A 6229-nucleotide genomic window follows, 5' to 3' on the forward strand; every position below is an offset into this window, starting at 1 on the left:
TACTTTTTCTTTATTTTTACCTAGAATTTTGTCTTATCTGTTGAAAAATTCTCAGTTGGGTTGGGGATTTAGCTCAGTGGTAGAGTGCTTGCCTAGCAAGCGCAAGGCCCTGGGTTCGGTCCCCAGCTCCGAAAAAAAAAAAAAAAAGAAAAATTCTCAGTTATTTCTGAATATTCATGTATAGCCTAGCACAAATATATCTCAAGTCTTTTCTTATGAGAATGACTTTTGAATCTTATGTTTACACATTTTCAAACGATGGTATTCAACCTGTCCAATTCTGGGAATATTTAATGCAGCTCCTCACGTTGTGGTAAGTCCCAAACAAAAAAGTAGTTCTATTGCTAATTCATTAGTGAAATTTTTCTACTGTTTTGAATTGCAATGTAAATATCTGGTATGCAGAATATGGAACATGTGACTCTCTAAGGGGTTGTGACCCACAGATTGGCAACCATTGCTTTACAGCTTTGTCAGGAGCCTTATGCTTCAGTCTATTTTATGGGAATTAGGATTTATGAATTTTTGTATAATTAATTTTTAAAAGCATGTCTCTATCTTCTTTAACCTTGATAAATGAAGCTATGGAATTCATTGGTCACATACATCTTGCCAAACCCTTCCCACTTCTGCAAACCCCCTCTTCTTCCCCAGCCTTTTTACTTTCATGCCTTCATTTTAAGCAGGTGTCTCTGTCGCTGTCTGTTCATAATTTTAATGTGTGTGAGCACAAGCATATCCAATATTATATCCAGAAGACAAGGTTTCAAAGCATTCTTAAAATTTTATCATTTTCCCAGAAAAAAGAATTATTTTTCTTCTTTTTTTCCTGCCTCAGAGTTCAATACTCTTTAAGATAGTTGGTTTTACTCAAAGAGAAAGCTTCAAATGAACATTTCTTACTAAATGCAAAGACATGCAGAATTGCATTGATTATTTCTAAAATTTGGACCATTCAGAAGGCAATTAGCCAATAAAATGAGATCTGAAGATACTTGTGAGAACATGATTTGATTTAAAATTTAATCATAGCTCACTCAAGGCTGTGATAGGAGTTTAACTTATTAGGTACCATCTGCTGCCTAAACATCTAGGGGATATTTTTAAGGAATATTCTTTTTAGAGTAAATGATAATCTTGTGCCAACTTGTTTATCACTTACGTGGTTGCTGGCATTTAAACCATGTAAAAACAAAAATTATAGCTGAGTGCATAAGGCAATAAATGAGAACTAAATATGATAAGCACACAATGAAAATGCAAATGACTTTTTCACAGATTCATTACTTCCGGTACATGATGAGCAGTATAAATGTGAGACTAGCCTACATGGGGACAGCAGAATGATTCACATCTTGTGCGGTGCTAATTTGAGGAAGTGATATGGTTTTAAATATTTTGACCTTGGCAAATTATTACCATCTTAGATTTCTAATCATAATTAATGAATCATAATAATGATCTTAAAATGTGTAGTAGCATAAGAATTTATATTTCATATCAATACACATATGAATAATTTGTTATCTTATTTATCACCCATAATATAGAAGAGATGGTCATGTAGGATTAAAATGACTATAAATCTTCTAACTTACAATATGTTGCTGAGGAATAAACATTATATTGAGCCAAAGTCAAATGACAACCACAGGATACAGAACTAGGCGCAGACTTTTCCACATCTATTTAAAAGCATAACACATGGTGTTTTGAACTATGAGGTGCTGGCTCAAAAAATTTCAGAGAAGAATATTAATATGTGGCCTAAAGACTTTTCTTTTGATATTGCAGAAGAATATGGCTGCTTTTTACCCTTGTCGAAAAGAATCTGCCTGAAGCTGAATCAAAGAGTTATGAATTAACAGCTTTGGCATAGGGGATTTCCAGACAGCCTAATATTGACTCTTCTGTGTGGTTATTACTGCCCAGCATCATGCAGATCTGCAGATCTATAATGAAACGGGGCAAGCTGAGCAAAAATAACTATAATGTATGCAGTTTGAGGAGAAAATTTAAAGAAAAGCTAGATCCTAAATGAAATAGAGGAAGCAGTGATCTTAGAGCAAAACCCCACCCAGTTAAAATTCAAATTTATGAAAATAGAGTCTGAAAAGTGTGGTATTGCATACCTTTGATCCCAGAAATTGGGAGACATGCAGATTCTGAGTTCAAGGCTATCCTGGTCTACAGAGCAAGTTCTATAATAGCCAAACTTAGGCAGTAGGAAAAAAATGAAAACAAAACGAATGTCAAAAAACAAAGTATCAAAATCAGACAGCTGGTGAAAATGTATTTGAACAAAGGGATTTTAGACTTTTAAATGGTGTAGAGACTCTGATAGACAATGGGGACTTGGGAAGGCAGACTGAATGCATTCCCATGTTAAGATACAGCTACAAGCCTGTGGGAGGCAGAGAATGACATGTGAGTGGTGGTTTGAATAAGAATGGCAGCCATAGAACCATAGGGAGTCCCACTATTAGGAGGGGGAGAAAGGATGTCACTGGGGGTTGGATTTAAGGTTTCAACTGCTCACTCCAGGCCAAAAAGGAGTTAATAAATGAAAGCAGAACAAACATTCCTTTTGTGAAGACAGGTGACAAGAAATGGCCAGTTGGGGCTCAGTCTCCTCCACTATGCTGGCTAGTTTTATGTTAACTTGACACAGCTAAAAGAGTCCCTGGAGACCGGAGAGGGTTGATTGAGAAAATGCCTTGGTAAGATCAGGTTATAGGGCTGGACTGTAGGGCATTTTATTAATTAGTGATTGATGTGAGAGGTCCAAGCCTTCTGTGAGGGGGCCACCCCTAGGCAGGAGGTCAGGTGTTCTATAACACTTCTACGGTTGTTCTATGGTTGAACAAGCCATGCAGAGCAAGCCATCAAGAAACACTCTTCCACGGTGTCTGGCATCAGCACCTACCTCAAGGTTCCTATCTAGTTTGACTTCCTAAGACTTCCTTCAGCCATGGAACAAGGAAGTATAAACCAAATGAACCCTTTCCTCCTTAATTTGGCATTGTGGTATTGTACCTTGTTGATCACTGACTTAAAGCTAATATCCACATAAGTGAATGCACATTCATATTTTTCTTTCTGGATCTAGGATACCTTAATCATGATTTATCTTTTCTAGTGTATTTCCTTGATAATTTCATCATTTACTATTTTAAGGGCTGGGTAATTGTCCATTTTCTAAATTTGCTACATTGTTTTAATCAATTCTTGAGGGACATCTAGGTTGTGCCCAATTTCTGACTACGCTGACTGAGCAGCAATGAATATTTTTGAACAAGTGTCTTTGTGGTAGAATGAAGCATTATGTGGGTTATGTCCAAAAGTCATAGCTGGATATTGATGATTCCCATCTTCCCAATTTCCATTTTGGCTGAACAAGTTTGCACTCCCACCAGGAGCAGATGAGTATTTCCTTACTCCACATCCTTGCCAGCCTGTGCCGTCACTTGTTTTCACTGATGTTGGCCATTCTGACTGGCAGAAGATGACATTTCAAGATAAGTTTTTGAGTATTCTCTGTGTAGAATTGTACATCACTTTTAATTATGTTATTTATTTTCTTGTATCTGGTGTTCTGAGTTCTTTATATATTTGATATTAGTTTTTTATCATAAAATTCTTTTACCATTTCTAAGATTCACTGTCATCTGAAGTACAGTATCCTTTGCTGAATGGAAGCTTTTCAGTTTTGTGATGTCTAATTTATTGTTTGCTGAACTTAGTGTCATCTTCAGTCAGATGTCTTCAGGATATCTTTTCCTGTGCCAATGAATTCAAAATTATTCCCTCCATATATTATATTTGACTCATTGTATCTTGTTTTATGTTAAGTTGAATCCATTGGTATTTGAGTTTTGTTAGGGTAATAAGTATGAATCTATTGGATTCTTCTTCAGGCCACCACACAATTAGACCAACATTATTTGTTGAAGATGCTCTCTTTAGTCAAATGTGTATTTCTGACTTTGTTATGTATATGTATGGAGAAATAATTTAAGAAAGGGATATAGAAAGAGGGAAGGATATAGGAGGAAGGGAGGAGGGTGAGGGAAAAATGGAGCCAGGATCAGGTGTGGAGGAGACAAGATAGGGGTGGGGTTAGGAATTTGAATGGAGGTTCATAGAAGTGGGGAATGGGGAATTGGAGGTAGCCACTAGAAAGTCCCAGATGCCAGGGACCCAAGATATTCCCAGGACCCAACAGGGAAATATCCAATAAAGCAGAGATAAAACCTGTAGAGGCCATATCTAGTGGATTGAGAGATGGGATCACCTACCCACCTCAAAAATATTAGTCGAGAATTGATCCTGTAAAAGGAAATTCAGAGATAAAGAGTGGAGCAGAGAATGAAGGAAAGGGCATCCAAAACTGTCCCACCTGGGGATCCATCCCATCTGCATTCACCAAACTTAAGACACTATTGCTGATGCCAAGAAGCACTTGCTGGCAGGAGCCTGGTACAGTTGTCCACTGAGAGGCTCTGCCAGAGTTTGAGAAATACAGTTGCAGGGCATGCAGCTAACCATGGGACCAATCACAGGGACCCCAATAGAGGAGTTAGGGGAAGGACTTAAGGAGCTGAAAGGGTTTGCAACCCCATAGAAAGAACAGCAATATCGACCAAACAAGACCCACCAAAGCTCCCAGGGACTAAACCACCAGCCAAAGAGTACACATGGAGGGACCCATAGCTTCAGATATATATGTAGCAGAGTATTGCCTTAACTAACCTCAATGGGACGGGAGGCCCTTTGTCCTGTGGAAGCTTGATGCCCCTGTATAGGAGAATGCTAGGGCAGGGAGGCAGGAGTGGGTGGGTGGATGGGTGAACACCCACATAGATACAGGGAAAAAGGAAGGGGTTAGGAGGTTTGTGGAGAAGAAACTGGGAAGGAGGATAACATTTGAAATGTAAATAAATGAAAAAAGGGGAAAAATCAATGCTAGTACTTTAAGTTTGTTAGATATCAATAAAGGGTTTTAATACAGGCTTTCTGAATTTCTATTAGTGATTCAACCTCATTGTTTTGTTTGTTTGTCCAGTTTTTTCATCACCATGATTAAAATATGATACGTTATGTAAACCCTGACCTGTGCCCTGTTCTTCTGTGTTTTCTACTTGTGTTATTCACAGTACATCTAACCTTCATAGCTCTGTTTTCATTTATTTTTCTCCTTGTTTATATCAGATTTTACTTACTTCTTCCATTTCTCCTTTCATTAATGTGTCTAAAAATTTATTAATTACACCTTTTCAAAGAAGCATCCATTTTTATCTTTTTTTTTGTTAATTTGAGTATTTCTTATTTACATTTCGAATGTTATTCCCTTTCCCGGTTTCCAGGCAAACATCCCCCTAACCCCTCCCCCTCCCCCTCTATTTGGGTGTTCCCCTCCCCATCCTCCCCCCATTACCGCCCTCCCCCCAACAATCAGTTCAATCAAGACTGGGGGTTCAGTCTTGGCAGGACCAAGGGCTTCCCCTTCCACTGGTGCTCTTACTAGGCTATTCATTGCTACCTATGAGGACTCCAGTCCAGGATCAGTCCGTGGATAGTCTTTGGGTAGTGGCTTAGTCCCTGGAAGCTCTGGTTGGTTGGCATTGTTGTACATATGGGGTCTCGAACCCCTTCAAGCTCTTTCAGTCCTTTCTCTGATTCCTTCAACGGGGGTCCCGTTCTCAGTTCAGTGGTGTGCTGCTGGCATTCGCCTATGTATTTGCTGTATTCTTGCTGTGTCTCTCAGGAGAGATCTACATCCAGTGCTTGTTGGCCTGCGCTTCTTTGCTTCATCCATCTTGTCTAATTGGGTGGCTGTATATGTATGGGCCACATGTGGGACAGGTCCTGAACGGGTGTTCCTTCTGCCTCTGTTTTAAAATCTTTGCCTCTCTATTCCCTGCCAAGGGTATTCTTGTTCCCCCTTTAAAGAAGGAGTGAAGCATTCACATTTTGATCATCCGTCTTGAGTTTCATGTGTTCTGTGCATCTAGGGCAATTCAAGCATTTGGGCTAATAGCCACTTATCAATGAGTGCATACCATGTGTGTTTTTCTGTGATTGGGTGACTTCACTCAGGATGATATTTTCCAGTTCCATCCATTTGCCTACGAATTTCATAAAGTCATTGTTTTTGATAGCTGAGTAATATTCCATTGTGTAGATGTACCACATTTTCTGTATCCATTCCTCTGTTGAAGGGCATCTG

The sequence above is a fragment of the Rattus rattus genome, chromosome 4 (assembly GCF_011064425.1).
Source record: "Rattus rattus isolate New Zealand chromosome 4, Rrattus_CSIRO_v1, whole genome shotgun sequence".
Taxonomy (NCBI): Eukaryota; Metazoa; Chordata; class Mammalia; order Rodentia; family Muridae; genus Rattus; species Rattus rattus.